Source organism: Myotis yumanensis, unplaced genomic scaffold (assembly GCF_028538775.1).
Source record: "Myotis yumanensis isolate MYYU_CA2020_CCGP unplaced genomic scaffold, mMyoYum1.0.hap1 SCAF_15, whole genome shotgun sequence".
Lineage (NCBI taxonomy): Eukaryota > Metazoa > Chordata > Mammalia > Chiroptera > Vespertilionidae > Myotis > Myotis yumanensis.
The window spans coordinates 18,054,586-18,080,772 of record NW_027223766.1 but is presented as its reverse complement, the minus strand read 5'-3'; the positions used below and the strand labels follow the sequence as shown (position 1 = coordinate 18,080,772).

Genomic DNA, 26,187 nt, shown 5'->3' with positions numbered 1-26,187 from the left:
TTTTCTTCACAAGTAACTAGTATATATAAATTCACTAGATACGATGTTACTTATGTCTAACTAAGGTAATGGCTCATCTTTTGTATGAAATTAAACAAATGTACATGATAATTTCAGTTAACACAAGAAGTAAGAATTTTTTCAGTCATGATACAATGACAGGTTAATATGCCAAGTATGGATATAGCATAAAATAGTTCTTATTTATTTTAGGACTTGACATCTTGGGTAGCCATGTATATCTCTTAATATTTCAATGGAATCATTGGTACAATACTCCTAAATCTACTTAGAAACTATAAAAATCTACCTTCCTAGTCCTTTTAATATTAGATTTCCATCATTTTGTTTATTATAGAATTTTAAGACAATAGTTTTGAAACGCTGCTTCTAAAGAAACATCTGATTATGTTTATTTGAAACAAATTCAAATGCATAAGTTTTTGAAAATTTCATGAAGTATAATTGTAGTACATAGAATCAAGTGTAAAATCAAACAGAGACATCTGGTACTTAAAATATCTTTTTTAAGCTACCATGTTTTGTAGAATGGTTTAGCTCTAGCTTACGTGTTTTAGGGTTTAAATTGTCATTATCTATACCATGATTTAACAGTTGAATTTTTATTTATTATGCATGTGAAGCACTCTGTAAACTTTTTGAAGTGATAAATAAGTAAAAGGTATAATGATTACCTTACATTAATATATAAATAATTATTCCTTAGCAAAACTGATTGATTGGAAGGGTTTTTGGAAAAATGTTTTTAGTTGAAGTAGTAAACTTTAACAAAACTATTAATCCTAGTTTTGTTTATTATGAAATCTAGCATTGTTAATATATACTAATATTTAATTCTCTACAGTTTCATTGCATTTTTGTGGATTTATTTTCTAAATGTATTGGGTATATGAAAAAAATTTTAGTATACCATTTATAATTTTTTATGTAGTTTAAATATTTTCTGTAGGATTGCTTTAAATACTACTTATAAATTCATAGTATATAAGACAATTAATATGGAATTACTATAATCAGAGAATAACATCAAAATTTGTGGAGTGTAAGATATAATAATTTTAATCACTTCTGAATTTGGTACTCTGATTACAGAAGAAATTGAATAAAATATCTTCGTGTCACCTTAAATTAAATAACTTTCACTTCAAATATAAGATATTCTCAGTTATTTTAGTAATTGTGCTAGAAATTAATGACCACAATGAGTAAGCCATAATAAAACATTTTCATGCTTTTTAAGTTATTAAAATAAGTAATTTTCAAAAATGGAAAGACAAGTTACAGTGGTAAAGATATAAAAACCTTTATGTATTTTATTTTACTATTTTTTACAGAAAATTTGAGGGACTTCATTAGTTTCAAAGATTTCACTTTGTGAATATGAGCCCATTTTCATCGTGTTACATGCATTTTTCCTCTTATTTATTAAAATGCTAATTGTAATACATACTTGATTGTTCTCTGCATAATTTATACTCATTAAAATATCATTAGAATTATTTGAAAGATACAACTACTTTTCTTACACATTTTAGTATGGGTTATTACTCTTTAAAAATTTTTATGCTTTCTCAGAATTGATGATGAGGCTAATATCTAAAAATCACATGCAGGAAGTACTAAAAAGAAAAAAAAAACAGGATTAGTCATGCTTTATACTTTCTAGTCATAGGTCACAGTCATCTAAAAATTAAAACTAAAGTTATATTACCAAAACATACAAGGTGCTTAAAAATATATTTTATTTGTTATAAATTTAATAGTTAAGAACAAGCATAATTATACAGTACTGTTATTCTTTGCAGAATGTAGTAATTGAGTTTCTAAAAAACTCAGTATATTACTACATTCTGTAAAATATAAACTTTTATTTTCTGGGAGGCACTCATGACATTAAAATGATCCTTTGGCAAATTCTTCTGCATTTTTTTTAAAGTAAACATTCACTCTGCTTTTTGTTTTTAATTGGAGACTTCTTAAAATAGACAGTACCCGTTTTTGCAAAATAGCATGCATTTTACCTAATGAGAAATGGGTGCTGTCACTCTATTTTGTTCACGGGGGTGAGGGCCTTAATGAAAACAATAATCTATCTAACTACCTATTGTCTACCTGTATTTTAATGGTCTAAAGTGTGTGAAATGGACTGGAGCACATGGGAACATAGATACACACTTTGTTTCCTTTGAGTATCACTCATTGGGCATATCAGGGCAACATAAATGTTATCACTTTTAAAATGTAGATTTTTTTGTAGAAAAGATTCTGTTAAAATGTATGAAGACTTCCAAAATTAAATGTATGGATACTTTAAGTTGTCTGTAAGATTGCTTTAATTGTTACTTAGAAATTCATTCATCATAGTATGAAAATAACTTAGTGTGGAATTAGTACATGTTGGAGATTAAAATATCTAAATTTGTGTGATGTCAAAATAAAATAATTTTGAGCACCACTGAGTTAGTGCTCTAAGTCTAGAACATACTGAATAACTTATCTTCCAAATTACCTGCATCTAAGTAAACCTCATTTTTAAATATAAGATATTCTCACAAATGTCAGTAGTTATACTGGTAAGTAATGACCACAGTTAATTAAATATTATAGAAAATCTGCATATGTATTTTTAAATGTTCACTAGTTGACTTAGTATTATGGAAAAACTAGAACCTCACGCAGATGTATAAAAATATCTTTCACATTCTAAGTATTAAATATTTCCTTCTGTGAAGTCATGAGATGTACAGGGCGGACAAAAGTAGATTTACAGTTGTGAGTATGCAAAAAGTTTGTTCTTGTATTATTATTCGTTAATTATTCTATTATTTATTTCCATTACAACTGTAAACCTACTTCTCAGTTTTAAAATAAAATAAGAAAAGTAATGCATGCTTATTACTGGTCTTACAATGGTTTCAGGATTTTAGTCTTCTTAGTTCCCTCTGTCATTGAATGTTCACATGTGAACACTGTCAACATAATTTTACTGTTTATTGCCTTCCTGACAAGCAAAAAATTTCAGAAATTTCAAGAAAGAGTAATTATTTTCACGAAAACTATTAGCACTTATAAGTCAACATAGGCTTATTTTAGGGGGTTTTAATATCAGATCTGCTGGGAGTCAAATTTCTTCTAAAATACTATTTTTTATTATTTAAAGGCAGATACTCAGTGTAAAGAATGTGGCATTACAGAAGGTAAATGCAAATGGAATCCAAATAAGTTGAAAGAAGGAAATGATGCAGTTAAGAAGAGGAATCAATGACCTAGAAAGCTAACAGAGAATATTAGCAATGCTGAAACTGATACATCCCTCATAATGCTGACAAAGAAAAGGGTAGAAAAACACAAATTACCACTATGAAAAAGATAGACAAGACCAGATTTCACCATAGATCTTACACAAAAGATAATAAAAAACATGTAAAAACAACTTTATATCAGCATATTTGACAATTTAGATATAATGAAAAAAAATTCTAGCAAAGCACATCTTACCAGATATAAAAAAGGAGAAATAGGATATCTGATTAGTTCCATATTTGTTAAAGAAATTGAATTTGCAAACAAAATCCCTCACCAAAAGACAACTTCAGATTCACATGGTTTCTTTGATGAATTTTCAAATATTAAGTAAAAAATAATGCCAAATGTAATAAACTCAGGAAGTGGAGAAGAGAGAAAACTTTGCGGGTTGTTTTGAGACTAGCATGTCCCTTATGGACACAGATACATATGTTCTCAACAAAATATTATTAAATTCTCTATGATCCAGTTTGGTCTCAATCAAATTTCTAATAGGCTTAAAAAAAGAACTCGATGAGCTAATTCTAAAATATATATGGAAATAATGACCTGAAATTGATAAAATCATCAGGGGAAAAGGAGAGTATCTGGAATTAAAATATCTGATTTCAGGACTTACCATAAGGCTACAACAGCCAAGACAATATGGTATTGATACAAAACTTGACAAGCAGATCGAGGAAATAGTTTAAAGTTTAGAAATATATCTAGTCAGTTCGTTTTCAACAAAGGCATCAGGCAATTTGATATATAAAGAAAATATTTTCAAGCATTGGCGCTGGAACAATGAGATAAATGTAAAGAAATCGTACCATAACAAAAATTATTTTTAAATGAATTATAGGGACAACCTTGAGGCAGGCAGAGATTTTTTTTAGAGATAACTAAGGATAAAAAAAAGACATTTAATAAACTGGACCTCATTAAAATTATAAGCTTCTCAGAAAATGAGAAGAAAGTAAGAAGAAAATTTAAAAAATAGAGAAGTATACCACTTACTGGGAGAAAATATGGACAATATACCTGACAGTCATTTCTTGGCCTGTTGGCTAAGATCAAGTGTAGTATCTGTTCTTATCAGCTTAATCTCTGATATGTCCTTTAGCTGGACAATATACTTTTTTAAAAAAGGGCAAAAGCTTTCAACAGGCAGTTCACAAAACGAGTTAGGCAAATGGTAAATTAGCACATGTTTAACTTCATAACTTCAAAGAAATGCAAATTAAAGCAGCACTGAAAGATCACTACAAACCAACTAGAACGGCTAAAGCTAAAGACTCTCAACACAAAATATTGCCAAGAATGTGGTGTCGCTGTATATTTCAAATATTGCTCATAGGAATGAAAAATTTTACAATCACTTTGGAGTAAATGTCTGTCAGTTTCTTATAAAATTCAATATGTACCTACACTATGGCCTAGGAATTCTTAGATATTTTCCTAAGAGAAATAAAGATGTATCCTCAAATAGTTGTGTATGAAAGCAGTTTTATTATAATAAATATCCTAGACAAAAAAAAAAACAAAATTATAACCACTAGGAGAAATTATAAATAAATTGTGATATATTTACACAATGAAATATTGTTAGATAATAAAAATGATTTAAGCACTGATACATGTGACAATCTGGAGGAATCTCATTGTTATGGACCAATTCATATGTTGATGCCATAACTCCTAATTTTGATACTATTTGGAGACAGGACTTTCAGGGATAATTATTAAGGTTACATGAGATCATAAGGGTGGGTTCCCCATTCAGTAGGTCTGGTGGCCTTATAAGAAGAGAAAGAGACAGAGCCATCTCCCCTTCCTCTCCCTCTCCCTCTTTCTCTGCCTCTATGTGCACGCACACTCAGCACTCAGGAAAGGTCATGTGAGGATGCAGTGAGAAGGTGGCCATCTGCAACCCAAGGAGAGAGCTCTCACCAATCACTGACCCCGCTGACACCTTCACCTTGGACTTTCCAGCTTCCATGACTGTGAGGAAATAAATTTCTGTTATTTGAGCCATCCAGTCTAAGACATTTTGTTATGGCAATTTAAGCCAAATAAGACACATATAAACACTACGCCGAACAAGAGAAACCAGAAACAAATGACTACATACTATGCTAATTTAATCAGAGGGAACTCAAGAACAGACAAAACTGATCTATGGTGATAGAAATCAGAACATAGTGCGGGTGGTGAGGGATTGGTATCAGGAAGCTTTCTGTGCTGATAGAAATACTTTATATTTTCACTGAAGTGCTCATTACCACATGGGTGTATACATTTATCAAAACTCATTACGTTGTACATTTACTATCTGCGTAGATGTGAATTTGAAAAAAATAAAATAGAAATTTTTGTATATAAAAATCATGGCTGCATAATGTTAGATCATGAGAATACTCAAGGAGTCAAAATCAAATTTGACATTTGTTATTGTTCCTAAAATAAAATGATTACATTTTAGAGAAACACACATGAGATATGAAAGGTAATTTAAGACAGTAATCTAGGCATTTGCTATGGAAATATCTCTTCTGTGACCTTTAATATGTTTTCCAAAGTCTGTGCCTATTGTAAGCCTCATGTTTGAATAATCCTGAACAAAAACAGAAATTGTCATTTTAATTTCATAGTTGCACTTCAGAAAGCAGAATTTGACCTTTGATGATAAATTTCCTCGTTTTGAATATACATACTCTTCCAATGTGGTCACACTATATTTTATTTGATACACTGAAATGTCCTTCCTTACTGACTTGCTTGTGATACAGAGAGCTAAAGTTGTGGCAATTTAAACTGAAAATGTTCTTGTTATCAACTGGAAATGTGCAGTACATATATTGTGATTCTTTTTATGTTCTTTGTTTAAACATCGTTAGTGAGATATACATACATGACATATAATTTATCCATTAAATGTATAGAGTTCAATGGCTTTTACTATAGTCACAGAGTTCTGCAACCATCCCACAATCTAAGTTTAGAACATTTTCATCCCCCCCCCCCCAAAAAAAAACCAACTAATTAGCAGTTACTCCTTGTCCCACCACCACCCACTCCCTCACAGCGAGGCAATCATTATTCTTATTTTCTGTCTTATGGCTTGGGTATTCTGAGCATTACATAAATGAAATCATACACTATGTGTGGTCTTCTATGAAGGACTTCTTTTACTTAGAATAATATTTACAAACTTTATTAATATTGTCGTTGTATTAGTCCTTGTTCCTTTTTTACCGACTTCTGCGCATGGGCCACGAAGTTTCAATTGCATTGTACGTGCGCGCCCACACGTGGTATTTTGTGGAAGAGCTACACTAAAGGGGTCAAAGAGCCACATGTGGCTCGCGAGCCGCAGTTTGCCGACCACTGGTCTAGGTTTTAGAGCATTTTTAGGTTCATAGCAAAATTGAGCTGATGATCCCTTCCTCACCCATAACCATTGGTAACCACTGATCCTTTTACTGTATCCATAGTATTGTCTTCTTCAGAATTTCGTACAGCTGGAATCATACAGTGTGCAGGCTTTTGATATTGACTTATTTCACTTAGTAATAAGCATTTAATGATTACTGCATGTCTTTTTATGGCTAGGTAGCTCATTTATTTTTAACACTAATAGTATTACAGTCTGAATGGAACAATGTATCTTTTCATCGACTGAAGGACATCTTGGTTGCTTCCAAGTATTAGCAGTTGTAAATAATGCTGCTAAAAACATCTGTGTGCAGATTTTTGTGTGAATGTAAGTTTCCAGTTTATTTGGGTGTATACCAAGGAGCATGATCGCTGGATTGTATAGTAAACATATGTTTAGTTTTGTAAGAAACTGCCGAAGTATTTTTCAAAGTGGCTGTACCATTTTGCATTCTCCCCACCAAGGAATGAGAGTTCTTGTGGCTTCACATCTTCACCAGCATTTGGTGCTGTACATTTTTTTGGATTTTAGCCATTTTAATAGGTGTGCAGTGTTACCTCGTTTTATTTCCAATAGCCTAATGACAGATGATGTTGAAGACCTTCTCATATGCTTATTTGCCATCTGTTTGCCATCTGTCTTTTTTGGTGAGGTGTCTGTTCAGATCATTGGCCCATTCTTTAATTGGGTTGTTTATTTTCTTGTTGATTTTTTAAAATAAATCTTTATTGTTGAAAGTATTACATATGTCCCTTTTTCCCCCCCATTGCCCTCTCCTTCCCCGACCCCACCCCCAAGCTTTCACCACCCACTGTCTGTGTCTCTGGGTTATACATATACTCATATGAGTTCATTGGTTGATCTCTTTCCCTCCCCCTCCTCCCTCCCCTGCCTTCCCTCTGAGCTTTGACAGTCTGCTCAATGTTTCTATGTCTCTGGGTCTATTTTTGTTTATCAGGTTATGTTGTTCATTAGATTCCACATATGAGTGAGATCATGTGATACTTATTTTTCTCTGACTGGCTTATTTCACTTAGTATAATGCTCTCTAGGTCCATCCATGCTGTTGCAAATGGTAAGAGTTCTTTCTTTTTTACAGCTGCATAGTATTCCATTGTCTAGATGTACCACAGTTTTATAATCCATTTATTTGCTGACGGGCACTTAGGCTGTTTCCAAATCTTAGCTATTATAAATTGTGCTGCTATGAATATAGGGGTGCATATATTCTTTCTGTTGGGTGATTCTGAGTTCTTGGGGGTATATTTCTAGAAGTGGGACCACTGGGTCAAATGGTAGTTCCATTTTTAATTTTTTGAGGAAACTCCAAACTGTTTTTCACAGAGGCTGCACCAGTCTTCATTCCCACCAGCAGTGCACAACAGTTCCCTTATCTCCACATCCTTGCCAACAGTTGTCGTTTGTTGATTTGTTGATGATAGCCTTTCTGACAGGTGTGAGGTGGCACCTCATTGTCATTTTGATTTGCATCTCTCAGATGATCAGTTACTTTTAGCACTTTCTGTATGTTCATTTTGGAGAAGTGTCTGTTGAGGTCCTTTGCCCATTTTTAAATTGGATTGTTCATCTTCCTTTTGTTAATTTGTATGAGTTCCCTGTAGATTCAACAAAATCCAACACCTCTTTTGGATAACTCTCAACAAAATGGGAATAGAGGGATCATACCTCAACATAATAAAAGCCTTATATGAAAAACCTACAGCCAACATCATACTCAGTGGACAAAAGCTAAAACGATTTCCCATAAGAACAGGAACAAAACGGGGATGCCCACTTTCACCACTCCTGTTCAGCATAGTACCAGAAGTCCTAGCCATTGCAATCAGACAAGAAGAAAAAATAAAAGGCATTCAAATTGGAAAGGAGATAGTAAAAATATCACTATTTGCAGATGACATGATACTGTACATAGAAAACCCTAAAGACTCCATCAGAAAATTACTAGATTTAATAAATGAATTTGGCAATGTAGCAGGATATAAAATTAATACCCAGAAATCTGTGGCATTTTTATACACCAATAATGAACTCTCAGAAAGGGAAATTAAACAAATAACCCCATTTCCCATTGCAAGAAAAAATTTTAGATGCTTAGGAATAAACTTAACCAAGGAGGTAAAAGACCTATATTTGGAAAACTATAAGACATTGAAAAAAGATATATAGGAAGATATACGCAAGTGGAATAATATACCATGTTCATGGATTGGTAGAATCAACATCATTAAAATGTCCATACTACCCAAGGCAATCTATAGATTCAATGCAATCCCTATTAAAATACCAACAGCATAATTCATAAAGCTAGAACAAATTGTCCAAATCTTATTGTTGATTTTTAAAAGCTCTGTTTTTTTTATTCCCTTTACCCATGTTGTGTATGCTCTTTGTGTATTTTGTATAACAGCCCTTTATCAGATGCATCTTTTGCAAATATTTTCTCCAAGTCTGTGGTTTGTGATTATCTTCACATTCTCTTGATGTTTTTTTAATGGAGAAGTTTTCAATTTTAATGAAGACCGGATTATTCTTTCTTTTTTTTAAAATATATTTTATTGATTTTCCACAGAGAGGAAGGGAGAGAGATAGAGAGCCAGAAACATCGATGAGAGAGAAACATCGATCAGCTGCCTCCTGCACATCCCCCACTGGGGACGTGCCCGCAACCCAGGCACATGCCCTTGACCGGAATCGAACCCGGGACCCCTCAGTCCGCAGGCCGACGCTCTATCCACTGAGCCAAACCGGCTTTGGCGGATTATTCTTTCTTCATTGATCTTGCCTTTGGTGTTTTATCTAAAAAGGTACCACCTTACTGAAGGTCATCTAGGTTTTCTTCTATGTTATTTTCTAAGAGTTTTATAGTTTTTCATTTTACATCTAAGTTTGTGATCCATTTTGAGTTAATTTTTGTGAAGGGTATATGTGAGATCTGTGTTTAGATTCATTTTTCTGTGTATATATGTCCAGTTGTTTCAGTGTCATTTTTTATAAAAACAACCTTTTCTCAATTTTATTGCCTTTTATTTTTTTGTCAGAGATTAGTAAACTATATTAATGTGGGTCTGTTTCTAGGCTCTCTATTCTGTTCCATTGAACTATATGTCTGTTTCTTCACCAATGCTTGATTCTTCACACTGTCTTGATTTCTTTAGATTTATGGTAAGTCTTGATTTTTGTAGTCTGTCCTCCAATTTTGGAAAAACTGATATCTTATAATATTGAGTCTTCCTTTCCATGAACATGGTATAACTACTCATTTGTTTAGCTCTTCTTTAGTTTCATTCATTAGAGTTTTCTAGTTTTCCTGATGTACATCTTGTACATATTTTGTTAGATTTATATCTAAGTGTTTTATTTTTAAAGGTGCTAATGTAAATAGTAACTTTTTTTAATTTCAAATTCCACTTGTTCATTGCCAGTATTTAGGAGAGCAATTGTCATACAGCTTTGCTATTGTTATGCCCAGATTTCAGGATCCCCAAGAAACCACATCAGGGAGCCAGCCATGTCTGATGCAAAAGCATAAGAGTCTTTATTCGAGCTAGCTCGGCTCCCTCACCTTGCCGACACAGCAGCAGGAAGCAGAGAGAGATAACTCTGTGTGGAGACGGGTTATATAGGGGGAGTTGGAGGAAGGGGAGGAGAAAGGACTGTGCTCTGCCGATTGGCCAGGCACAAGTCTGTGTCTTGTTCCTGGGTGTGGCTAGCAGAGGCTTATACTTTGGGAAGAAGCTCCTTGCCAAGCACGTGGCCAAGGTAAGATGGAGCACTTACCCTGGGGCAAGGTGGAAGGCCTAGCCCTTACCCTGGGGCAAGGTGGAGGGCCTAGCCCTCGCCCTTTCAGCTATAATTTCTTATTAGTTCCAGGAGTTTTGTCAATTGTTTTGCATCTCCTCCATAAACAATCATATCATCTGCAAACCAACAATTTTGTTTCTTTTTTCCCAATGTTTGTACATTTTCTTTCCTTTTCTTATTGTATGAACTAGAACTTGAAAAAGTGTTGAAAAGGATTGATGATATAAAACATCTTAGCCTTCTGCCTGACCTTAGTGGGAAAGCTTCAAGTCTCTCACCACTAAGCATGATTTTAGCTGTAGGTTTTTTTGTAAAAATTCTTTCTCAAGTTGAGGAAGTTCCCTGTTTCTAGTTTACTGAGAGTTTTTATCTGAATGAGTTTTGTCACATTTTTCTTTTTTAATCTATTAATATGAGGAATTACATTAATTGATGTTTTAATGTTGAGCCAGCCTAGCATGCTGGGATAAATCTTATCTTGTTATGGTTTACAATTATTTCTATACATTTTTGGATTAGATATGCTAGTATTTTGTTGAGGATTTTTGCATGTTCATGAAAGATATCTGTTTGGACTTTTCTTGTATTGTCTTTCTCTGTTTTTGGTATCAGCAACACTGGCCTCAAGGAATAAGATAAGAAGTATTCCCTTTATCTTCTGGAAGAGATTATAGAGAATTTGGTTTATTTCTTCCTTAAATGTTTGGTAGAATTCACAGGTAAACTCATTTGCGCCTGGTGCTTCTTTTTTTGGAAGCATATTAATTATTTTTTGTAAAAAATATCTTTTTATTTATTTATTAGAGGGAAAGGATGGGAGAGGGATAGAGAGAAACATCGATGAGAGAGAATCATCACAGATTGGCTGCCTCCTGCACACCCCTTACTGGGGATTGAACTTGGAACCTGGGCATGTGCCCTGATCAGGAATTGAGCTAGTGACTTCATGGTTCATGGATCAGTGCTCAACCACTGACCCACACCAGCCAGGCCAAAATGTAATTATTATTGGTACATTTTCTTTCCAAGATATATACCTGTTTATATTGTCTTTTTCCTATTTCTTCTTATGTGAATTTTGACAATTTCTGACATTCAAGGAATTGGTCCATTTCATGTAAGTTTTCAAATTTGTCTGCAGAATTTTTGTTATTGCTTTGTTATCCTTTTAATGTTCATACTATCCATAATAATGTCCCCTCTTTTATTTCTGTATGAATATATCAAAATTTATATATCCATTTCTCTATTCGTCAGTTTCCAGATTTAAATGATTACCCTCAGTGCTGATATGAATACCTCTATCCTGACTCTTTAGGCACCATGCTGAAGTTTCTTTTGGGTGTACACCTGAGATTAGCACTTCTAGGTCATGGGTGCTTGCATATACTATATGAAACTTTTTGGATTTTATTAAATATCTCATTTGTCTCTGAATATTTGTGTTAGTTTCTCTAGAGTCTGGGTAATGGTTTTCAGTCTGGGTAAAGGTGATGGCCAGAAGGAAGGGGTGAGGGGCGGTGTCTGGGTGAAGGTGAGTTAAGGAGGGGACAATAGGGACATCTGTAATAGTATAAACAATAAAAATAAAGTTAAGAAAGAAAGAAAACCCTTTTACTATGTAAAGTGATATCTTTGTTAATTACTTCATTGTGGATTAAATCAACATGTTGTATACCTTAAAGTATCATGTTATTCAAAGTCGTTGTCAATTTGATTATGAAAGAACTCATTACTTCAAAAGTTTTCATTTCTCAAATAACTAATAAAGTTGAATTAATACATTTTGCATTTCCTTATTTATCTGTTGTATTATGGATGATATCTTTAGATATTTTATCTCATTCTGTTTGATTTGTAGTTATCTTGTCCTTTGATAGTTTTAATTTTAGTTATTATATTTTTCATATCTAGTAATTTTTAAATTAAAATCGGTTTGTTCTTATTGTTTTCTAGCATACTTACCACTTTTTCTTATAATTCCTGAATGAATTTTCTCTCTTTAAAATGTTAAATAAACTTATATTTAATCTTTGAATTGAATCTATCATCTCCAATTCTTGGAGTGTTAATTCTCCTTTTGTTTTTACTGACTTATACTTTTTTGTGGTAGATTTTCTTTTTAATGTGGCTTATAATTTTTAAGTATATTTTTATTGATTTCAGAGAGGAAGGAGGAGAGAGAGAGAGAGAGAGAGGAACATCAGTGATGAGAGAGAATCATTAATCAGCTGCCTCCTGCACATCCCCCACAACCTGGGCATGTGCCCTGTCTAGGAATCAAACCATGATCTCCTGGTTCATAGGTTAGTGCTCAACCACTGAGTCACTCCGGCCAGGCATGGTTTATAATTTTTAACTGACCTAGCACTGCAGAAGCACTTATACAAGGTGACTTTTCATTGGCTTTGTATAGGGCTGTAGGAGGATTTGTCAGTTGAGTTTTCGCTTTCTCCATCACTTGGACCTTGTAAATCGGGACATTACACTACCATGTAGCGTAAGTTTATATTTCCATTTCTAATGATGTCTTTTCCAACAAGAGTGACCAGTGATGAGAAGCTTTCTTGCCACTTTTGTGGCTGAATGGGAGAACTTTTCCTGTCCCAGTGTCTGATCATAGTTCAATGTCACTTACAGCTCTAGGGTTCCTTACTTTATTCAAAAGACTTTATTTCAGCTCCCCCGTTTACATGAGCTAAAGGCCTTATCTCTTTTCTTCATAAATTCCAGCCACTAGTCCAGAGGCCTAGACTACCCTAGACCCATGTAGGTTTTAGTTTAGGTTTTCTGTTCTAGATTTGTTATTCTTTATTTCTGCTACATGAATATTTCATTTCTTTTAGAACTGATTGGGAGTAATTTTATTTTGTTAACTTTATCAAGCATTTCTGTATTTGAAATGGCAGAAAGCCTTTTGTGGCATTCAGTTACTTAGCTATATTGGTAGAAATTTAAATTGTTTAATCTCAGTGAAATCCAAATACTAATAAAAATACAAAAGAAATATATAAAGAAATACATAAAAATAAGTAGCTTTCAAAAACAAATAGCCGACATCATGTATGTTATCTAATTTTTTAAAAAATTGGCCAAACATGTAAATTTATATGAGCTATAAATATATAGGTATCTATCTCTATCTCTATCTCTATGTATTAAAACCAAACTATTATCCATGGTTAACTTAGGGGAGCAGAATCAAGGTGGGAGAGAGATCTTTCATTTTTCTACTTTCTATATTTCCTCATTGTTTGATTTTGCACATAAGCATTTTGAGCGTGAGAAGATGCTAAAATTAGTGATAACTTTAAGAGGAAGCATTCTGTAATTTTCCTGATTAGTGTTTTGATAATTACCATGAAAACCCTGTGAGCCTGAAAGACAGACTGTGAACTCGTTTCATAGACTGTGGTGTATGTAACGGGTAAGTTGGGAGGCGTAGCCAACATCAGAGCGAACCCCAGGATCTGGGAGCAGAAGCAGGTGGTGGAAGTGACCAAGAACAGACTGCATCTTGGATGCCTGCGGAAGACGAGGACCACACAAATCGGACCACGGCCGCCATTACCCACAGGGGAAGTCAGTAGCCACCTGTTCCTCCCAGCTATGTCAGCCTTACGGCATTTTTGAGTTTCTTATATCTGGCCACAAAGTTCTTACGGATTTAAAAACATTTGCAGCAATGTAGGTTGTAGGTATGAGAGATGCCATCCACAAAGAGCACTTAAAGGTGAAATGAATTTCCTTCTCAGCTAACACCGACTTCAATTCTGGCAGTCATGTACTTCCTTTACATTTTCTTCGTTCTTCAGTCGGTCTTCCACAAGCCGTATTTGATTCATCATAAAATAAGAAACAAGAATGCTTACAATGAACTTTCCTCAACCTACGTTTTCTTAGCTTATTTTTGATTCTACTTGCAGATTAATTTTACCATACATACAACCTACATTACCCACATCAACAGACAAAATGTGTGTTTTATTGCATTTTGTATATTAATGGAACCAGGAAAAAAACTCTTGCTCTCTCTTCATACTAATTGAGCAGTATTTCAGACTACATTATTTTCCTGCAGGGTAAAATAAAGCTTGTTAGCGTCTGTGTTTTGTAATTAATTCATTACATATTTATATTTGGTATCTTACTTAGCACTTAGATCGAGGGAAATAATTTTACACTGAAAAATCCATTAATCTTCTCTGTGGGGGCATCGTTTTCTTGTAAATTAAATTGCCTAATTAGCTGTTCCTTTGGAAATTGATTCTGAGCTTGATCCCCAAAAGTTTAACCAAAATGTTTCTACTTTTTAAAATAAACTACGTACAGATTACTTGTAAAGATACTAGATTCAAGCTATTATTAGACCAACCGTGAGCCTGCTAATCCAAGGAATGAAGAGACTCACTAAGGCAAAACTCTTATTATATTTAGTTAGTATTTATTTGCTGTGTGCCCACCCAGATCATGGAAGTAAATAGAAGATCCCCCACCTTGTCCGTGGGCTATCGGAGTGTGCTTTGGTTTCCTTACAGACTGCCTTGCCATAGGACAGCCTGAAACAAAAAGTGTGACTTTATCAAATCAGCTTTCTGCACCAAATAAGGAATAAACTTCCCAAAGAGTGATTGAGAGGCGTTGCTATTCAGGGAATATTGTGACTTTCATTGTGGTCTCCACTTAATATTCAATCTGTAATAACAATAACAGGGATATTTTTCTTTGTGCTGTTTTATTCTCATATGAGTGACAGAGCCTTTCCTGGCCAGGTGCTCATAATGGAAACGTCAGAATGAGAAGCATGCCGGTTGGCAGGCAGAGATGAGAGTCTACAAATTAACAACAGATGTGAGTTAGTAACTTCAAATATGAACAGAAGGCCCATGGCTCAGTAGCTTCTTCTTTACGAAGCAGATTCTCATCTATTGGTCCTCATTTCTGAGTTTTGAAATTTTTATAGATGAAAATTATTCCTTAGCCCTCAGCATTTTTATTCTGTGTCAACAAAGAACAAAATGAAGTTGTCTATCATTCAAGCAAACATAGATTGCGTAGGCACCTAACTTAAGAGTCAAGTTAGAAACTAATTACTCTTCACTCCATTTTTAAAAAATATGTTTTTATTGATTTTAGAGAGAGTGGAAAAGAAAGGGAGAGATAGGGACATTTATCAGCTACTCCTGCACGCCCCCTACTGGAGATGGACCCCGCAACTCAGGCATGTGCCCTGACCAGGGATTGAACCAGTGACTTACTGGCTCATGGGTTAACACTCAACCATTGAGCCAAACCAGCCAGGCTTCACTTCATTTTTGGCTTTGAGTCTAATTTGATGACTAATCTGAAACATAACTATATGTAACTATGTAAAAAAAAATGTATATATATATATATATATATATGTATATATATATAAAAATTTGGAAAGATACGTATGTTGCAATTTTTAAAATATTAATAATGTGTAACTTTCTTACAATAAATTACATTGTTCTCACCAAACAGAAAATTTCTAACCATGTAGTTTCATTTTTCCTCCTCATAGAATGTAATTTAATTTTTTGAAAACGTTTCATAGTTGTTAGGAATATGGTGGTAGGGCAAGGATTCAGAAGACAGAGTGAAATATCACACAAACATAGGAAGAAATGTCTTCTAGCAAAAAAAAAAAAATTGTTAAATATAAAAATAGGCTAGTTATCTTTGTGATAATATCTAGATACCAGTGCCAATGGAAGTTTATGATTGTATTTCTACTAGCTGTTGAGGTCATTGATAATGCTATGCCCTGTGCTAGGTACTGAACATACAGAGCCAAATGATGTACAGTTGCTACGCAAATATAACAGAGGAGAAAAAGAAAAAATGTAAACCCATGTGATAGCTACAATATCAGAAGTACGTACATGGTTCTGCTCTGCACATGATTCTAGTGCTGGGTCAAGGTCAGGAGATGCCTTTTGCTGTCACAGAACCACTCTTCCCATCAAAACATCTGAAGTATCATTTTCTTCCATTTGTCCCACTGCGGGGAGGTAGTAACCACAGTGGATTGTTTCTTCATTTTCTTTACCTTTATTTGTGTTCTTTGCATTTTCAGATATCCTTTTCTCTGCCTCACCTGATGGCTCACCGCCTTGTAGTTTGTCCTTGTCTGTCCATATTGGCCTCATTGTTTCTATGCGTTAGGGTTATCTCTAGCATTGAAGTCACGATATTTTCAGAATTGGGCCAGTGCTCTCTTAAAGAATGGGCTTTTGTGTAGTGTAGATCAAGCATGTCAAACTCACAGCCAGTGGGAATGAGGCATGTGGCCTGTTGGCCATGAGTTTGACATGTTTGGTGTAGGTCTCTCTTAGATCCAATTTGATTAATTAATACTCCCTATGTTTTAGGAAGCCAATCAATTCCCCCAAAGATAAAGCTGCTAGCCCAATGGTTAGAGGTCAGTGTGAAGCCAAATGAATCAGTGCCCTCATTCCCTAAATAGCCTCTTGAACATACCCTGCAAACAAGACTTTCTTCACCTCTGCTTCAAAGGGAAAAGGAAAGGAGAAAACAGAGGGCAATGAAGGAAAGAAAGAGAGAAAGGGAATGAGCATTTAAATGAATAAATAGAAACACCGGGTACATTTCTAAAACTGAAACAGTGCTGATAGGAGGATGGGGCCATCTTTTGTATCCCAAAGCCAAGTGATATGAACAGCAGTGATGGATTGCACAGAATGTATCATGACGTTGTCTAAGCTGGTACATTATCTGGCAGTGTGGACTGACATTTACTCAGATTTTATCTTACCTTTAAACAGAATGTTTGAAATAGGACTTAGAATGTTTTTAATGAGATGATCTCTTAACTATGAAATACAGTTAGATAGCTATTGAAGCAGTTTTTAATGCGGCGTCAATGTATTCAAGTGGACAATCATGTAAGAAACAGGAATAGCTTGGAAGAAGGTACAAATGATACACAAACAGGTAAGAGGTCAGCTGATAAAAGTCTAACTGAAGATGGTGTTAAACATTATAGAATTTTTTAAAATACGGATTTTTATTTCATTTTATCTGTCAAGCGTTTCGAAGACATTTATAACTTCATATCTATGGTTATTTGTGAAGTTGTGTTTTTAATTTTGCATGTGAGTATAGCAAATACTACCTCTTTTTTTATGAAGTGTTAGTCCACTAAACTTTGTTAGTAGTAAAGACTCTACTAAATATTTAACCTAAGTATTGCTAGAGGAGACTTTAAAGTTAAGTTAAATATAGGTTAGTCTTAATATCGACTCTGTCCCTCTAGTTGTATTATCCTAGGATATGTAATGGGCTCTGTAAACTGTTGATTATTACCTGTAAAATATACTACTGTGGAACAATTTTATTAGTGTTTAGCAAAAGTAGATTAATAGATGGTAATTTACATTATAACTAGATCAGTAGATTTTACAAAGGCCCCAATTTTTTTTTGGAATCATTTGTTAAACAATCTTTATATGAGAAATTCGAACAATGTAGAGCTTTTAAAATAGAAACTGATAATATTTTAATGTCGTACCTGTTCGAATCTGACTTTTATGTATAAACCCATTTTGGAGTGGTCTTCATGGTTTATCTTAGTTTCCTTACGTATAGCTTCAGCATATACCGCTTCCTGCTCATCCTTAGAAGCCTCTCATCAAACAAACGTTTCCATACTGTGCCATCATGGCACTCACGAGTCAATGACCAAACACGCTTAACCATGTGAACAATGGCAGGAGGCCCTTGTCCCGCCTGGTAAAGCAAGGCAGCGATGTCCGTATTCAGCAACATAGCCTAGAGCTCTCCTGCATTGGGAAGGGCAGTGCTCATGCTAATGAGAAAATACAATAGAAACCAGCCTCACAGTCAGTGTTTGTGAAGTGTCCAGTGTTAGTTGCAGTTCCCCTACCTGACGTATGCACATCTTGAAATATATCTTTGACACCTGGGAGTGGCACAAACGTCTCCCCTGCTAACTGAAATGTTAAGTCCTATAAACTAAGTTATTGACCCCTGGCTACCCAAAGAGCGCTCCTGAAGCAGAGCAGAGGCATTTCCTGGGAGCTTGCAAGTAATGTGGAATCTCAATGCCGAACCCCAAGCTGTCGAATCATACTCTGTGTTTTAACAAGATCCCTTGTCACATATGTGCACAGTAAGATATAAGAAGCACCAATGTAACTCTTGGAGTCATCTCATTAGATTGGAAATTCTAAAACAGTTCTTACACCATGGTAAAAAGGATGAAATGAGATGGTGTGTGCAGGCTAGGAAGCCTGGGGCAAAAACGGTTTTCTCTACTAGAGAGAATGGAATGGGTCCTTCTCTTGCTCTTTGATCATGAAGGCTGATGGAAGAAGCTTTGACTGTTCAAAAGCGTCTTTGGGAAATGGCACTTGTCCTGAGAGAAGAGCAGGGCTCTCCAGGAACTGGTCCACCTTTGGGAATTTAGCACTGAGAGCATGCGCATGGCCCTCCTCTGTGAGCTCAAAAAAGCCTTCCAGGGAGACCCATCTCCCCACAGAAGGAGTGCCCTGTGCCTTTGGCTAGACCTAGATTTCATTTAGTAATGGCCATATTTATTTATTGGTATGTCTACTTCCCATACAATGAGACATTTTTTAAAAAATTATGCTTAATTTGTTAATAAGTAAATCCCCAGAAGGAAATTGTTCTTTGGGACCTTTGAATTTGAGGAAGTCTGTAGTCAGTGTGTTGGGCCTGAAGTTGAAGACAACTCTGGCAGTGAAATGAATGTCAAGTTTGTCAGGAACTATCCATCTTCCTTTCATCTAAAAATAGGTATGGCCCTGGCTGGGTGGTTCAGTTTTTTGGAGCATCATCCTGTACACTATAAGGGCACATTTAAAAAATTTAAATGGCCCAGCTGGCATGGCTCAGTGATTGACCATCAACCTATGAACCAGAAGGTCATGGTTAGAATCCCTGTCAGGGCACATGCCTTGATTGTGGACTCCATCCCCGGCGGAGGGAGTGCAGTAGGCAGCCAATTCGTGATTCTCTCATCATTGATGTTTCTACCTCTCTATTCCTCTCCCTCCCTCTCTGAAATCAATAAAAATATATCTAATTTTTAAAAAAATAAATAAATAAATAAGGTATGGATCACCCACAATCTGTAAGATGCTTTAAAAGTTACTCTTAAATCCTACTGTGCTGGTCATTGAGCTTAATGCAGGCAGATTCCTGTGTGCCTAGGGGTAGTATAAAAAAAGAGATAAGGAAAAATTACTTCTCTGTGTTAGATTATTTATTATGGCTGAAATATCATAATGGGATGAAGCATAGTGAAATTGCAAATTAGCCATTTTATATTTTAATTCCAAGGGTGGCTAGGTGTCCCCTTATATTGCTCACATGGATTTCAACATATGAACAGGTGGCTCTTCTATTTGCTATAAAAAACAAATATGTAAAATTTTAATACTAACAATAGTGATAAATACAAAATTATATATATATATATAGTATTTCAAACAAATTGTGAAATATTTTTAATGAATTTGATCACTGTTTTTTCAAATGAGATCTTTTTTCCTGCTTTGATATTTTCTACTTGAACATTTTAAAACTATACTATGCATCTGACGCATTTATATTGTAAATATGTAAAGATTTTTAGAATAGTGTTGCAATGCTATTGAAGTCATTATATGTTTGTGTGTATAGATACATATTTTCATAATATATATATATAGTTTCCAGTGTGTATATATATATCATTCCATATACACACATATATGTGTGTGTATATATATTTAAGACACTGATGACCCAGAAAATAATCCATTTTATTTGTCTACATCTTTTGATTGATGTGTGTGGTGTTTTTCTTATCAGGTTACAGAATAGAGCACTACTTGAAACTATACTTCAGGGTGCTTTTAAATGTATTTTACTTCTGTTTGTCCAGATTTGATTACTATACTTTAGTGCACCATAAACAGTATGTTTGGTTTTTATGGCTGATGTCTGGTTCCTGAAAGTGCTAAGCTCAGCAGGATTGTACTGTGATGATCGTTACTTTGAATCTGACAGATTTTATGTGTTGAAAACAACTTGAATAATGATAATGCGTGACCATATATACACATATGGCTAGAATTTGCCTTTCTATTATTTCATTATGGGGCAACCCTGAATAATTCTGGGCTCCCTTTCATACTCAGTCCTTAGTTGAGCAGAGCTGTTATGGATGTGCCAAGTCTACTTTCCTTCTGCTAAGCATCCTCATTTTATTTAACTACTCCACACCATCCTGGTTTTTAGGGCTTTTTCTAACCCTGACCTCTCATCATGATCTACTGTAGTTAAGTGTGTGTTAACAAACACATATATTATGTCATTTATATTGCATTTGGCTTTTTCTGTGTTCACATTGCAAAGATATTCTTGGTTCATATAGACTTTCTATAGTAGATCTTGTACTCATTTGGTTAACCATTTTTAATATAATCTAAACATACAATTTTACATTGATCCCTGTGAAATTTTAGTTAAGTCATTTGGCCATTTGTATAGACCTTCAAAACAGACATCTCATGAAATATTAGTCTGATGTGATGTTCCTTAAAAATTCTGTGGTCAAATACATTTGTAAAATTATATATACTATGTTCCTGTCTTGCAGATTTTCAATGACCATTAGATAATTAAAAATTCTAAGAAGTTCTACGGTTAAGAAACCCATTTAAGAATTATTTTCAGAATTATTTTTGAGTAATACTAGTGCCACACCATTAAGCTGGGGTTCTGCTCAAGGTAGTTGTGAATTACTAACCTAGTGCATTGGAACTGTTTAATTTTGATTTGATTTTCCAACCATATTAGCTGCTATCCCAACATCTATATAAAAATGTAAGTATTTGAGAGGGATGATATTTATCTTCATGGAAGATAATGAGGAAAAGAGTGGAAAGTATTAGGACAGTTCTACTAGAGAGTTTGCCTCAGCTTATTATCTGACCCATGGTTATGCGATAGTTTCTGAATATCATTGTTTAACCAGAAATTATTCACCTGCCTGACATATTATTCATCTTCTCACAAAGTGAGAATAATTATCCATGGTCTTAAAATCAGGGTATTTCTCCAATTAAAAAAAATAATCTAGTGCAGTGGTTCTCAACCTCCTCCTGGCCCTTTAAATACAGTTCCTCATGTTGTGACCCAACCATAAAATTATTTTTGTTTCTACTTCATAACTGTAATGTTGCTACTGTTATGAATCATAATGTAAATATCTGATATGCAGAATGGTCTCAGGAGACCCCTGTAAAAGGGTTGTTCGACCGCCAAAGGGGTCGCGACCCACAGGTTGAGAACCACTGATCTAGTGTATGGCAAAGGTCACCTCTGTTGTACTTCATTGCACTTTATTATTTTTGTTATTTATCTTTATTGTTGAAAATATTACGTACATCCCCTTTTTCTCCTATTGACTCCTTCTAGCCCGCCTCCCCCCACCCCCATGCCTTTACTACCCTATTGAATGTGTCCATGAGTAATGCATCTATGCATACAAGTTCTTTAGTTGGTTTCTTCCCACCCACCCACCGACCCACCCCAGCCCCTTCCCTCTGAGATTCAGCAGTCTGGAAAATTTTTGCAACTGCAGAGTAGACAATACTTCTTGGAGATTATATAAAATTAATTAGTAGTATCTAACCCACAGTGGAGATCGCAGTAACAGAAGCCATTATGTTTTTGTTTTATGTGTAATAACAATATATATATTTTGTTTTCCATTTTATATACATTCAAAACACGTGTTCTTCTCGATGGGAGATCTTATTTGAAATTCTACAAGATCTTATAGTTTTATTTATCAAGAAATTGACAACAGTGGTGATTACTTCAGAAGTACAAATTAGTCCATATTGGAAGATTTTCTATCCTTGCTCAGGCTTCCTCAAATATTTCTTCTTTTTTTCCCTCATCGTCTTCCTCCTCTTCCTCCTCCTGTCCTTCCCCCTCCTCTTCCTCCTCCTTCATAAAACAAAGGCAGTAGGGATATCTGAATTTCTTCCTTTCATTTGTATAGAAATTTTAATAAATGTTAACTCCACAGCTGGAAGCTGTTCTAAGTAAAATAATAAGTGGTTGCAAAATCTAAACTCTACATGACATTTCTAGATTCATTATACTGTCTGCAAAGAAAGAAATACAAACAATTAAATGTTGGAAATAGCATTAGGAGAATGTGTCATAAGTTTATAATTTTTCACTTTTAAGTATGACTTGTACTTGGCTAATGTGATACATTCATACTCTTTGTGAATTATATTGAAATGCCAATAAAATGGTACTTTAGTCATTGTAAACTACGTTTCTAAACCTAAAAGTAGTTTATAACAGCTACTTCTTAATCACTCTTTTTTGTCAAACTGTTACTCTTCAGTTTCTATTGCTACGTTGGCACCATAAACAGTGTAGTGTTCTCATCCTTCACACTGTCACTTCCTGAAGTGACAGTATCATGTTTTCAAACCCATATGTGCTGCAGCCTGCAGTGGTACATTGGACAAGAGTTTAAAATTGGCTTTAGAGATGGGTACTTCTAATTTTCTATCTTATAAAATAATTTGAATACGAATAAAAAAGACATTTTGTTAGAATAGAGGTGTACAGTCCCTCGAGCTTACACACAATGATGGCACTCTACATGTCTACTGAAGTTCTCAGTGCCTACCATGGGCACTGACTGCCCAGTAACGGGTGCTCTTTGGTGGGGTTCTATGTTAAGAGTGAACAGATGCAGTATGATCAGTCGTCCGTATGCTGTGTGTCCTAGAGGGTTTACATACATTAAAGAACTATAGATCCTGGTCTTTAGGATCATGTCGTCTTTATGGGGACTTAAGTGTTACCATTAGCTCCAAGTGACAAAGTAAGTTATACCTCTCTAAACTTGGATTTTCTAATTTGGACAAGTTGGATGATAATGCATGCTTACTTTTTTTGTATGATGGACTTATACATGCTATGAGGTTTCTCCCCCCCAACCCCCCTGCCTTTTCTTTTTGGTAAAATAAAATTGTGTTGTTTGGACATCAAAATGACTGTCATTCCCAATGTTTCCTGAGGCCTATACAATAATCTTGCTTTTATTCCTATCCTGAGATTCAAATATCTACTTCTCTAGAAATATTTATTATTACCATAATATTATAAGTATATGGAAATATTCAAAAGGAAATAGTGTCCTTTTCCTGAAGACTTAAAGCTGTAAATACTCTGTGGTAAAGGATAAAATACAGACAGTAAAATGTATTCAAGTCGTTTTTTTTTTCCTAAATAAGGTGCTAAATTAGCAGTTGAAGTTATTAAAACCAGGAGTCTTTCAAAGAGCTGCTTGCTCTCAGAGGTAACAGGCAGAATAGCCCTTAGCAGAAGGAGGCACCACTGCTTAGTTACTTTTTCTTAGCTACAGTCCTTCCAGTATCATTGTCTACATAATCACAATAAGTCTGTTATCGCTAGAGGCTTTGTCTGAATATTGGATTTGATGGAATGACATAATAGCTAAAATTTGTGGAGTTCTTAATTGTGTGTCAAGCACTGTGCTAAACATATTCCTTTGACATTTGGTGCTAATCAAAGTACTATGGTCATAATGCATTCTTCTAATTGATTTTTAATTCAAGTATTTTTCTGTGAAAATCTGCTAGGTGAGAAACATGTAAAAATAAAATACGTTTTAAAATAGTCTTTTGTTTCCACATTTACAAATCAAAAAGGCTTAAGAGAAGTCCACTTGGGAATTTCCTTTCAAATTACTAATAGGAGCTAGTATACTAGTATTAAAATGCACACAAATCAATTCGTTTATAAAGGTATTTCTCTTTTTAACATTCAATCATCACCCAAGGATTCTATGTTTATATTTATTCTATAGCTGGTTGTGCAAAATATTTATAAATATTTTAAAATGCTTTATACAAAAAAATGTAAATACTTCCTCTGCCTAATTACTATTGCAAAGTGTGCTGCTTAGAACAGCAAAGTCAGTATCTTAAGGAATGTTAGGTTCTACCCAAACTTATTGAACCAAAATATGCATTTTAGCAAACCCCAGTTGATTCATATACACATTTGACAAGTTTATCTACATTTAAAAATTAAATTTAGGTGCTTTAAAAATTCTATTATTATAAAGCCATAGAAAATATATACAGTGTTAATATAAATATGTACAAAATATTAAAATTTTCTTTAAATCAGTGTTATCACTAAACATTTAGAATTGATTTATGTTTTATACTTGCACTTTGAGATGACTACAGTATATTTAGAGATTTTAAATTATTTTATGCATTGTTAAAAACAGAATAAATGAGAAAAAATGAGGGAAGTTTAAGGAAAGCACTCCTTTGCTGCATAAAATTTGTTACACCACAAGAGGGTGCTAATGCTTTTGATTTGCAATATTGAAATTTTATATCTAGATACAATTAAGTTTTCAAAAAAAAAAGTGTAATATATAAGTAAACCCCACACAGAACAAAATTGTATAAGTTATTAAAATGAAAATCTGAGTTGTAAATTAAAATTGTTTTACAAGTTTTCCTATATAAAAACAAACACAAAAACTTTATTGTTTTTTCAACTTTCTGCAACATTTAAATAAACTATTTAGCTTAAAAACATAGAAGGAAATATGCTGAAATATGAACAATGGCTATCTCATGAGTCTAGCATTATAGGAGATTGTTGTCTTCTTCTACATGTGTTTGTGTATTTTCCATTTTATTTTCTACCATGGTCATGAGAGATTGCATTTATAACCAGAAAAAAATAAAAAAAAATTAAGGAAGGAATGGAGAGAGGGAGGGGGAAGGAAGAGAGAGACAGAAAGAGGGAGACCTAGAAGGAGAGAGGGAGGAAAAAATGGAGAGAGGGAGGAACAGAGGGAGGAAGGAAAGGTTAATTTAGCACTCATTTGCCAAGATATTTTGTGGCTCATACTCAAATTTTGCTTGAGATTTATAAATGATTTAAACATATTTAGGACACAAGAAACAAAGCATTATAAATCTTGTGAATAGGATTAAGTTAAAATATTTAGATACCTGTCTTTTTGCAGAACATACTGAGGCTGCAGGGAAAGTAACATGATTTCATTTGGGATTCCTGCTGAAATTGGTGCAACTGTAGACCTTTTTTTCAATAGAAACTTCTTCCTGAGTGAGACTGAACCAAAAGTAGTACTAAGTGGTTCCCAAGCAGGAGGGTGACCTTGGGGTGGCTACCTTACTAAATCTAGAACAAACTTGATGCTCTCTAGAAGTAGGTTTCCTAGAAGGTGTCATTAATGTACTAATGAATTATTTAGGTCCAGGAGCTACAGCAAAGTATTGAGTGGATCTTAAGAAAGATCTGTGGTTCATGGTAGTGAAAATATGGTAAGTAAATGTACATCTATTCTTCAATACTGATCTACAGTCTTAAGAACTTAACTAGTTAGCAGGTTTTACCTTGCTTTGCCATTATTTTGCCACCAGTACATTAAACATACTTGAATAGCATTACTATATTTGAATTTCATTCAGTTGTATATCTAATCAAAATTTGAT

At 34.3% G+C, this 26,187-nt stretch overlaps 1 protein-coding gene and 1 pseudogene across 4 annotated transcripts in view; both read left to right on the top strand.

Moving 5' to 3' along the window:
• CUNH8orf34 (chromosome unknown C8orf34 homolog) overlaps positions 1–26,187 on the top strand; it is a 249,830-nt gene that overhangs the window by 74,740 nt on the left and 148,903 nt on the right. The gene's annotated exons all lie outside the window — the stretch shown is intronic.
• Positions 4,357–4,470, top strand: LOC138993576 (U2 spliceosomal RNA; annotated as a pseudogene).